Here is a 10,309-nt window from a genome sequence, read left to right on the forward strand (position 1 = left end):
GCCTATCAGCTCACCATGTTTTTTTACTCATGGCACTGCGAATGTCAAAACTAGAAGTTTGCCGTGACTTGTGAACACTTCCCCATCTACCTAATAAGCGACTGCATATGAGCAGTTTGCCACATAACCAAGAGCCATGGGCGCAGCCAGGATGTTTGTTGGGGAGGGGGGAGAGAACCTCAGTTAACCATGTATTTTTAAAATTTTTTTATTGATGGGGAGGGGGTAGCTGCCCCCTCCTTGGCCCCCTGGCTACGCCCATGCCAAGAGCTGCTACTTGAGTGCGATGAACATCTCAGATATTAGAACAGAGATTATTCAAACTGTATGAATAATAAACCAAAGATAATAAACTCTTACAGCTTAATGATGGGCAGTACTGTGCTTGTTCTTTTAGGATACCTAAAAAAAATAAAGAAATGCACTTTAAACACATATGGGACGAAGAAATTGATAAATTGTTAAGCGTTAGCAAAGTGTCACTCATGGCAGGCACCACAGGGGTGGGGATTACCATATTTTTTTGCTCTATAAGACTCACTTTTTCCCTCCTAAGAAGTAAGGGGAAATGTGTGCGTGTCTTATGGAACGAATGAAGGCTGCGCAGCTATCACAGAAGCCAGAACAGCAAGAGGGATTGTTGCTTTCGCTGCGCGATGATCCCTCTTGTTGTTCTGGCTTCTAAGATTCAGAATATTTTTTTTCTTGTTTTCCTTCTCCAAAAACTAGGTGCGTCTTGTGGTCTGGTGCGTCTTATAGAGCGAAAAATACGGTATACACTGCAAGGCTACCAGGGGACTGCAGTGTGTCTTTGCATATTCTGTGCATAGACTACACTCCCTGCCACAATTGCTGTCATTGAGAGCTAAGAGCAGGTTTGCCCTCACTACAGCACACCCAAGCGCAGCACTTTATCTGACCCCACAGGATTGGATGGGAATTGAATATTCAAATAAGGAAAAGTAAAGGAGGACACCACAGGGCCAGGAGCTGAACTACTCAAACTCCTTCTGCCCCTAGCATTTGTGAATCAAATTGCATCTGGGTTGTTTCTTGGTCACTTGAACAGTGTGACAGTTCTTGGGAACTAGTTCAGACAGATAAGTAGATAGACAGATACCGTAAGACTCTAATCCTGTACACAGTGACATGTGAGTAAACCCACTGATTTCAATGGGACTGACTACTGAATAGATGTGTAATAACGTTTGCAGCATAATCATATGCACATTTTCTAAGTGGCTGGTGACATAATAAATTTATTAAAGCTTTTTCGGTGTATGCTGCAAACCTGGACCATCGTTTCTGCTGCATTTGGATTGAGTCACCCAAGTTCCATAAACTATGCTAATTTTAAAATGAGTGGCAAATTCCGGAAAGAACCACCAAATGTTCAGAATGTTAAAATTATTTCTGAAAAATAACCACCTGATTTATACATTCCTGAAAAATAACCATCTTATCTATTCACAGTCTGAATAAATCCCCTCCTACAAGACAATGAAACATATCTTATCCAAAAAAAGCTGGCAAACTTCCTCCTTGTGAATAGCCAATACACATTACCACATACACAGAGTGTTGCTTTTGTCACCCAAATCGTTACAAAAGAAGCACATTTTCCATCTGAATTGTAACAGAAGAGTTGCAGGGATTAGGAGGGCAGAATGGCTATTGATTGATTGATTGATTGATTGATTGAATTTCAATGCTGTCCTTCATCCAAGGATTACAAGGCATCTTATAATATAAAAACACAAAAATACAGAGCACAGCAACAAACAAAAACACCCCCCCCAATTTAAAAAGACGTAGATTGTTTAATTAGCCAAAGTCCTAATTTAATCACCCAATCATTCTTCTATGCCTTCAGGCAGCTTTTTGCCCCCACACTAGGCTCTGCAACAAAGTTAGCCCCCCCATTCGGGGAAGGAAAAAGTCTATGAGGGTATTTGCAGTGGATTATAAATGGGTATAGGAGGAGATAAACACCCCACCCCACTGCCAACCCTTTCCCAGCCCTGCTATCTTGGCAAATGTGGGGGTAGGATTGCAAATGTGTTAGCATAACATCTAGTTTGGCCCTGTCTGTTGCTGAAGGCCTTTTCAAATGTACCTGCAGCAAACTCACAGAAACTGGTGCTTGAGCTATAATTGCACTACCACAATCCAGTTCTAGAATAGCTACAAGCAGTGGCTTATATAATAGATGGGACGGGGATCGTGTGCAACAGCAAGCAAAAAATACGTGCAGGGAAATGTTAATACAATGATCTTGAAAGAAAAATAGTCCAGGAGTTCACTATGAAATGCAGAAAACCTACACCTCATCAAGTAATAAACTGTATCTACTTAAAGTTATTGTGTAAAAAAGCTACATACACATATCTTGCCATAATGTAACATTCTGAAGCAGGGAGAATCCTTCTAGAACTGTAAAGTTACTACATAAAAGCAACAGAATGTCATTTTAACAAAGGACTAGCCACTTTAAAAAAACCCTTCTTTGAGAGGTTTGGGGGTGAATTGTCCAAACTAGCCTAATTAGAGAAGAATTCCTACATCAAAAGCAATTTCACAGTGTTCTTAATCAGCTAGAGATATTACACTATTGCTCTTGAAAGGATTAGTGCTAAAGTGCAGGGCATGCCACCCAAAAGAAGCAGTTTCAAAGGGACAGTTCTTGCTTTCTGTGATGATTGCCTGGGATCCTTTCTCTTGCCTATACTGTACTTGGAAAGGTTCAAGACAAGCTTTTTCGTGATTGGCGAAGGGTTGACAAGACTGTGTTCCTAAAATCTCTTATTGACATTTATAATTTCCCTTTGCTACTATTCAGTAAAACCTTAAATACTATCTATGTCCTCCCGCAAAGGTATCAGATATATCCCCACCCATTCTTTGTGTAACATTTGTATATCCTAACTTAAAATATGGAAGTAACTTATAATTATGCCTAAATCCATCACAGAGCTAGGCATGCTCAAGCACATAGATTTCAGTCGCCATAAGTCAGTTTAACTGTTGGCTGTGGGCTTGTACGCTTATTTTGGCCCTTAAATAAATATTGAATTAGAAGTTTCCCTGCCTATTGACTTACTTAAGGCAAATCCTTTTTAATGAACCACATTTCAAATCGCTTCAGACTACTGTGGCAGCAATATAACCACTCCACCTCTAACCAGCATGATGAATACAGAAATGCAGCCTTGGAGGGACTTCTGAAATATTGCATTCGCTTGCTTTTAAAAAGACTGGACAGCTACACGAATCTGACGAGGGTCTTGCTGTTCAGTTAGCGAGAGAAACTGCGTTTCCACTGCGTCCTCTTCGTCTCTCCCCCCCCCCCCCCACCAAAGGTTACTCGCAGGGCGTCCGAGATCTTGCGCTGCTGTGTTGTACATTTTAGAGGGTCAACACCTATTAAAGTGATGCATTACTGACAACTGCAAAATGATTCTTCCAGAGCTAAAATGTGCCCGATTACATATATATATATATATATTCTCCGCTGCGCTTCCGCGCGCCAGCAGTTTTAGCTCTGGAGCGTCTGAAAGCACCTTTTGCTCTCCAGCTTTGCGCTTCTCGGTTCCCAAATCCCAAGGATCCCCAATCGTGATCGGGGATCCGGAGCGATTTATCTGAATACCGGACGGCACAGCAGAGTCTCTGCACACACAGCCTGCAATTTGGGGGGGGGGGGGAGAGAAAAAGAAGACCCCATTGATCTCGGATTTTCCTCGCCCCCCTCGCTATCTTCCCCACTATTCCACTTTGCCTATCACCTCCAACTTCGCCCCACTCGCCTCAACCCGGAACTGAAGGAGAAAGGAGAAACGTGGGCTGACTCTACACTACAGGATCCAGACAAAAAAGCGCGCAACTCCCCCCCCCCCCCACAGAAAAAGCCCCACACAGGTGGGGAAAGGGCGAGGCGCCTCTCTGCGCGGGCGCGTTCAGCCCAATTCTATGCACGTGTGAAAGAAGCCCCCAGTAGCCGGGCACACGCAGAGAGGACAGCCCCTCTTCCTGCCCTCCGCTGGATGCGAGAGGGAGGGCTCAGCAATTGCAGATAGAGCCAGGCTATACAAAGGCGGGGGGAGATGGCGCTCTCTCCACCACCAGCTCAACCTGTTGCTTTTTTTCTTCTTTCCATCTCTCTCTCTCTCTCTCTCCGCGCCTGCCCTCCCAGCATGAATAACAGCGTTTAACCCGCCCCCTCCCGGGAAGGGAAAGTGAAGACCGGGTCAACCCCCACGTCTGCACCGCTTACTTGTAGGCCTTACGGACTCGGGCAGGGAAAGACGCCTAGCCGTCACCATGGCAACGGGGTGGTGCCAGGGAAAGTGTTCCGCCCCCGCCTTCCAGGCGCGCCCTCCCGCCCTCGGCCTGGCTTGGGGGAAGGGGAAGGATCCGGCTTCCTGCTATAGTGGCCGGCTGACGTCTTGCAATGGCTCCCTTCGCTGTTCTTTCATCCATCCATCCATCCATCCATCCATCCATTTATTTGAAAAAACTGGCTTTAATTGAAAGATTTCCTTGCGTTGCAAAACAAACAAATAATCGGGGGAAAGTGCATCTTTCGTCTCCATTTTCGATTCATGGAGTCTTTTTCATGGAGAGTGGCTGGGGAAACCCAGCCAGATGGGCAGGGTATAAATAAAATAATAATAATAATAATAATAATAATTATTATTATTATTATTATTATTATTTCACAGTTCGCCCTTTGCTATTCTGGAGGTAGCCGCAGGAGTCGAAATAGCTGCCAGTCTGCTATGGGCGTGTGAGTGAAAAATCCTGTTGGGTTACTTTTTTCAGCATCCCAACCCAGGTGCTGGAAGGTACAGTGGTACCTCAGGTTAAGTACTTAATTCATTCCGGAGGTCCGAATGTGTTTTGTAGCTGCAAAAGGCTGGTGTTTTGACTGACATATGGAGAGCTGTTGTTCTGTCCCCACATGGGCAAGTTAAGGAAAACAGCATTGACTGCAGCCTTCTCCGTTTTGCACAGTTGTGTGTATGCCAAGGTTCTAGGTTCCTCAGTGGCCTCTTAAATGGCCACTGAAGAACCAAACATTTGTCCCAACTCTTTCCTCAAGGTATCTTTTCCCTCTCTGACATTTCTGTCTCACCTCACTCTGCTACATATACCTAGAACAGGCATCCCCAAACTCAGCCCTCCAGATATTTTTTGAGACTACGATTCCCATCATCCCTGACCACTGGTCCTGTTAGCTAGGGGTGATGGGAGTTGTAGTCCCAAAACATCCGGAGGGCCGAGTTTGGGGATGCCTGCCCTAGGAGCATACTAACTTTACGAACCTCTATATAACAATGTTTAATCTCCTATGATTTCCTTAAAAGTTATGAAGATAGAGATTTCCATCAAACACTCCCCCCCCCCCCCACTGAACATGCTGGTTTTCTTTTGACTGATAACCAAGACAGCCCGTTTACATTTGTATAAACAACACCCTACCTACTAAAGTAATCTGTCTCTTCTTTCTAATGATAGACATAGTTTCTATAGAACCATCGTCAGAATTGTCTCTGTGTCATGTGCTTCTTTTGTTTAACTCTGTTTGAAAAACGTGATGGAGACAGTGGGTGCCAATGAAGATCAAACAGACTTTCTATAAAGAAATCACTAAAGGAATCTCCAGTCTTGCTTTTCATTAATATGGGTTAGCATCATGTTTCTTGTCATTAGAGGCTAAAAAGCCAAAACTTTTATTTCATTTAGTCTTTCTATAGAAAGGAAGGATGGGGTAACCTGTGGTCCTCCTGAAGATGTTGAACTATAACTGTCTCCATCTCTAACCATTGACAGTGCCAGCTGGGTCTGATGGGAGTTGGAGTCCATCAACAGCTGGAAGGCCATCCCCTGTTGTCCTAAAACATATTTACCAGAGCATAAGCTCCTCTAAACTTATTTAAGGCTTGGTGTTAGCTGTGCCATGTATAAACATAAACCAAGTACTTGATGGCAAATGGTCCCTACCAAGGAGTAAGTCCAATTTCATTCACTGAGACATAAGGTAAAAAAGATAAAGGACCCCTGGACACTTAAGTCCTGTCAAAGGTGACTATGGGGTGGTCATCTCGCTTTTCAGGCTGAGGGAGCCTGTGTTTGCCCACAGACAGCTTTCTGGGTCATGTGGCCAACATGACTAAACAGCTTCTGGCATAACGGAATGCAGTGACGGAAGCCAGAGTGCAGGGAAATGCCATTTACCTTCCTACCACAGCAGTACCTATTTTTCTACTTGCACTGGTGTGCTTTCAGACTGCTAGGTTGGCAGAAGCTGGGACAGAGCAACGGGAGCTCACCACCGTTGCACAGATTCAAACTGCTGACCTTCCGACTGGCAAGCCCAAGAGGCTCAGTGGTTTAGACTACAGTGCCACCCGCGTTCCTCACTGGGACATAGTTCTGAGTAGTCATGGTTAGGATTGTGCTGTTGGCAGTGAGAAAGTGCTCAGAGCTTGTTTATGGTTACTTAGAGGAATCTGAATAGAAGTACTAGGTATGTTAAATTGTTTTCTCAAGCAGCTTCTTTTCATGCCATTTGAAGGTCTGGAATTCAAAACTGAAGAAAACTCTTTTATCCTGCAGATTTAATTCATATAAAGTATGTCTTTAGACAATGAGCAAAAGAAATATTAATATTCTAGGGTTCGCTAATAGTGGATACATAGAGAGTAAATATAACCTTTACAAAAATAGTGACCCATGAACTTACATGTTGAACTAAAATTTGTGAAACTACATAATTTTACAGTAATGGTACTAAGTTTTAAATTCACAGTTCCAGTACTATGAATCCTTAATTCCAGAAAGATTTTTTAAAATCTACAATAATGCATATCTTTACCTAACCACCATACAACATACAATAATGGGGTTTTAAAGATGGGTGGTTCCATGGAAAGAGAAATTGATCTGCAGATTAGGATGATAGTGGTAGGTATTATTAGATGGATAAATCAATAACATTATATGCAAAAGCCACAGGAGTAATTCCATTGCCAATGCTCTTTATTTGGCTCGAGGATTGGATTTGTGTAGACAATTCACTGAGCAAATTGAAATTTGCCTAGTTCTGTACATTTATAATGATCCAAAAAAGATGTGTGATATTTAGTTAGAACTGCTTCCTCCATTCCTTTTTATGTTCTTAATATGTCTTTAAGGTTTTTAAACTTTATATTCATCTTTTGATGAAGCAGTTACATTTTTTAAAATATATGATAAATAATATCTTTTATTTTGAAAGACAATTCCTTTGTAATGCAGGGTTTTAAGGTGTGGGAAGGGATAATATATTCAGCAGAGGGAGTATATTGTTCTGCCAGTAAAGAAGAGAATACTTGCTTGAAGCAGTTTATCAGAATAGAATTCATCCTATGCAGATAGATTTTGGGGAATAAAGTGGTCAAAAGATATATGGAAATTGGAGGAATACATTTCACATGCTAGTTACTGTCTTAGACTCCACATCTGCATACACATATGAACTCACATTAGTATTGTTATGGATTTGTGGGTATCCGAATTCCCCTGGATTTCTGGGTGCCCTGCCTCCCTATAGATTCCTGTGGACTAAGCTTCTTTTCCAGACCAGGGCATTGCCTGGGGGGAAGCTGTTAAGGAGTACAAAGGTGCTGATGACCAGTCATGAACACATCAAAGGAAGATTATTGAGTCTGGGGAAAACAAGGGTTGCCAGGGTTACAGTGGGCCTTGAAAAAAAAACGTGGTTGCTTTGCAAAGCAACCACATTTGGAAAACGGAGGTTGCCTGGGTGACAATGGGTGAAGCTAAAAGTGGAAGAGGAGGAGTTGTTTCTGCAACTGGTGCTGGGAAGAAGCAGGAAATGGGTGGACAGTTATGCGGGACTGAAGAAGAAGAAGCCATCACCACAGGGCGCAGGCAGCATGGCTGAATATCTGCTTGTGGATTTGAGCTGGCTGCTCTTAGCAGGGCGACAAAGGACTCTATTGTGATGTGAATGCTGGGAACTCTCTCCATCTAGCCGCAGGTTGTAAATATGTGTAATTAAACCGTATTTCATAAAAACACGGCAGTCTCTGCTGTGCCTAATTCTCCAGAAGGAAACACAACTCTGGGTCAGTCCCCAGAACCCCCTGGAATCTTCTTACTGCTTGGCAGAGATTGGGAGTTGCATGTAACAGTATTAAAATAAATGCTAAATTTACTGCTTATGTTCCTTTCAGCTACAGGTTATCAGCAAAAGATTTGTTTTTAAACACTGGTAGATTGCACATATATTGGCCACAACACGGCTGGATTGAATTATGATGGGAATGCTGCATAAACACCTTTTTGTAAATTGAGGTCAATCAATCAGTTTATTATTACGGTCATAGACCAGCAGTTGTTTGAGGTCTTGTATTATAATCAAGAGGTATATAAATCTTGTAAAATAAATAAAATGAGGAATCCAAGCATCAAAGGTTTTATCTAGAACATTAGCTGCTACTTTTCCTTCCTGGGTATGAAAGACCTTGAGTTCTTCATAGCCTCAGGCAAATGAACGTGAAGGTCTCCTTTATGAATAAGTGAAAGATAATCAAAACATAGGGTGAGATACATTTTTTTCTATGTCGTTCTTGAGGGGGTTCTTTTTGGGTTTTTTGAAGGAAAATAATAGCAACCAGGCTTCATAAGGACTGATTCAAGGAATGATTCCTTGTATCTATGTTCCACCTTTGTTAAAGATAATTAAATAAAAGTAAAAATATGGAGAAGGGTAAGAGACAGGGAAGGAAATTATGAGATTCCTTTTGGGGAAGAAGAGATATGGGGCTAGAATGTAGTGTGTGATTGAGGGGGTAGTCTTAGGAAAGGGATGGAGAACTTCAGGCCCAGGAGCCAAATGTGACCCTCTCTAGGTCTCTTTATCTGGCCCTACGGAACCACCCACTAACAGTGCCTCAGTCTTATCTAGACTGAGCTTCAGTTTGTTGGCTCTCATCCAGTCCATTACCGAGGCAAGACAAGGGTCCAGCACATCCACTGCCACACCTACAGATGTAAAGGAGAAGTAGAGCTATGTGTCATCAGCATCTTTTCCAAATCCAGGGAGGGCTTCTTAAGGAGTGGTTTTACCACTGCCTTCTTCAAGCAAGCAGGGACCCCTCCCTCTCACAAGGAGGCATTAATCACCTCCCCGGCCCAGCCAGCTGTCCCCTCCCTGCTAGATTTTATAAGCCAAGAGGGACAGGAGTCCAGAACACAAGTGGTTACCAGGACTGGTGGGAATGTTGTGGGTGTGTCTGCCATTTTTCTGCCCACCATTGTATTTTCCCATTGCATTTTTCTCTTCCCTTTCTGGGCGGAACATGCATTGGATTCAGCAGTCACTCCGCTGGTATAACTGAGGAGCATCTCCAGTCTCAGGACAATGTAGGTATAGGATTGCTGTACCTGCTTAGTCCTGGCATTTTATTTTACCTACTCTTATGACTAAGAATCTGAGGGAACATAGTTTCTATTTTTCTGGGCCATCAACAAATTAGTTAGTGAAATTCTAATAGAGCATTTCAACATTCCCTATAAGTGACATGAATATAAGCCTCTCTTATTAATTGTAGCTGATTAGCCACGAGGCAAACATTTAATTAAACCTTGGGAGACAATAAAGTGGCACATAAATTATCCATTCAGGAGTACAAAGGTCTTTACTTTTCATTAAACATAGTTTAACCAATAATTACACATCTTAAGCTCAATTTGTATTTTAGCAGGATTGAGGACAGCAACCCCCTCCATGGATTTCCTGTTGTTGTTTTTGTCAGTCATGTATTTTTTCATGCTTTTTGACTTGTATTTATTTAGTCAGTTATTCATGTTATTTCCCCAATTATCACCACTGTCAGTCAGATCGTGGATTAGCACGTGACTTCAAAAAGCTTCCCTCATTTAAAAAAAGATATAGGTAAACGATTAACAAGCCCTTTCATATACTCAGAGGTAATGTAGCACAGGTGTGATATTAGATGGATGTAACCATAAAAGATTTGTCTTGATTAATTTAAACTCTTTCAGTTCTCACCTATAAATCGCAGATCTTTGATATGAGGAATATATTTCTAACTTGACTTCAGACGGACTAAAGGTAATGCACATTTGATTGTGATTTTTAACTGTGACTTCTCAGACTCCGTGAGTTGCTCAATCATTTCAATCTAAGAAAGTAAGACTAGCAACAAAATGTTGGGAGTGTGGAGTGTTCCAGTTCAATGTGCAAGTCAGTTATGCCTTCTTACAGGTTACTACACGT

General features: G+C 42.3%; 1 protein-coding gene across 4 annotated transcripts in view; it reads right to left on the reverse strand.

Moving 5' to 3' along the window:
* TTC29 (tetratricopeptide repeat domain 29) overlaps positions 1–7,611 on the reverse strand; it is a 106,989-nt gene extending 99,378 nt beyond the window's left edge. Inside the window, exons 1-2 of one of the 4 annotated variants that reach the window (XM_083457425.1) lie at positions 4,274–4,404; positions 361–402 (exon numbers count right to left, since the gene is read on the reverse strand). The gene's annotated coding sequence lies outside the window, so the exon portion shown is untranslated. Of the gene's footprint in view, positions 1–360; positions 403–3,100; positions 3,346–4,273; positions 4,405–7,525 lie in introns of those variants that run through there. The other 3 variants (XM_083457423.1, XM_083457422.1, XM_083457424.1) reach the window with 3 other exon arrangements.
* Positions 7,612–10,309: the final 2,698 nt, after the last annotated feature.

The sequence above is a fragment of the Podarcis tiliguerta genome (assembly GCF_965153285.1).
Source record: "Podarcis tiliguerta genome assembly, chromosome: 9".
Lineage (NCBI taxonomy): Eukaryota > Metazoa > Chordata > Lepidosauria > Squamata > Lacertidae > Podarcis > Podarcis tiliguerta.